Raw genomic sequence first — 1,399 nt, 5'->3', positions numbered from 1 at the left:
CGGGGCTGTTCGACCCCCCGTCTTGGGGGAGAGCGAGCAACCCGCCTTTCAGTGCGTGATTTACGCCCGTCTGTAGTGGCGTCGGGAGATCCGTGCAATTCGGAAGTGAGTGCACGTCTGGTATAAATATATGTGTGTGTGTGTGTGTATACACATTTATTTCTCGTGTGATGAAATTAATTCGATCCATAAGACGAGGAAAGTTCTTCCCCAGGTTCTTCTATGCAGAGGGTATGTGTGGAGGGGAAGGAAAGCCTTAATTTTTGCTGTTGCCCTTTTTTTTTTCCTTTGGTGGGTTTACTTTGTAACAACCCCCCTCCCCCCCCAAAAAAAAAGCTGCTGGTGTTTTCAGCAAGCTGTTTGTGTGTCAGTTTGCCCCACCCCGATGGTAAAGTCCCTTTTGCCCTAATCCATAGTCTGATCACACACTCGGCCCTTAATGGGGGTTTCAAAGCACTTTGAAAGAAGAGGAGGTGGTTGGTGTGTGTGCGGTGGGGATGGGGGTGGGGGTGCCTTGCACAGGCTCCGGACAGAAAACAGAAATTCACGGGCAGAGGACTTCTCCCCCTCAGGCTCGTCTTCTCCCAGCCAGCGAGACACGGGGTTTTTCCACAGCACGCAAGAAGCCCCTTGCGTTTTAAACTTCCCCAAATGTGCCGAACGCGAAACCCGGCCCCCTTGCTCGCCCTTTTGCCAATCCCAGCTAGGAAAAGTTAGCAATCATGGCACTTGAGCTCTGCGAGAGTGGACTTTGGCTTTTAGAAGTGGGGAATCGTGTTATCACACACATGCACACACAAAAAGGCAAATGCTGCTTCTCTGCTCTTCGTGGATGGAAAGGGGAGAAGTGCTAGGTCAGAGGAGGGAGAGACGTGCTTCCCCGTAAGAATCTTCAGGCAAATGTATGTTTGCAAATAAATGTGCTGGAGGTTTGCATCTTGCCCCGTTAGCGGATCTATCAAGGGGAGAAGAAGGAGGATCGCCCGGCTCGGACCGATGTCCCGCTGAAAATGCCTTCTGGGTCCCTTGGGGCTGGGGCGGAGGGGGGCGGACTGAAGTTCAGGCAATTTGCAGAATATGCGTAAAATAAGAGGAGCTTTTCCAGCGGCTGGCTTTGTGAAGCTGAATGGGTGCTTATGGCAGGGCGAGAGGGGGTAATCTGCCTTTTGCCCGACTGTCCCGGAGGTGTTGTCTCAAACCGTCTGCAGGGCGCCTGGCATTACCCGGGAGGGGAAGGCTTCTTTAGCATCTCTCGGGGGAGGGCAGGGGGGAAGAGTTAAAAGGAAACATGGGTTTGACTTTCCTGATAAGGCGGCTGCAGCAGCCCCCTCCCACCTCCCGGCCCGGAGGATGTCTCCCGGTTATCTCCAGGTTGTCTGCACTTGCGGGGCTGCCGGCG

General features: G+C 53.8%; 1 protein-coding gene across 1 annotated transcript in view; it reads left to right on the top strand.

Moving 5' to 3' along the window:
- Positions 1–1,399, top strand: part of SPRY2 (sprouty homolog 2 (Drosophila)) — a 6,338-nt gene that overhangs the window by 1,143 nt on the left and 3,796 nt on the right. The gene's annotated exons all lie outside the window — the stretch shown is intronic.

This window comes from Pygoscelis adeliae, unplaced genomic scaffold, assembly GCF_000699105.1.
Source record: "Pygoscelis adeliae isolate BGI_AS28 unplaced genomic scaffold, ASM69910v1 Scaffold98, whole genome shotgun sequence".
In the NCBI taxonomy this organism is placed as follows: Eukaryota; Metazoa; Chordata; class Aves; order Sphenisciformes; family Spheniscidae; genus Pygoscelis; species Pygoscelis adeliae.
This window is presented reverse-complemented; position numbering and strand designations above follow the sequence as displayed.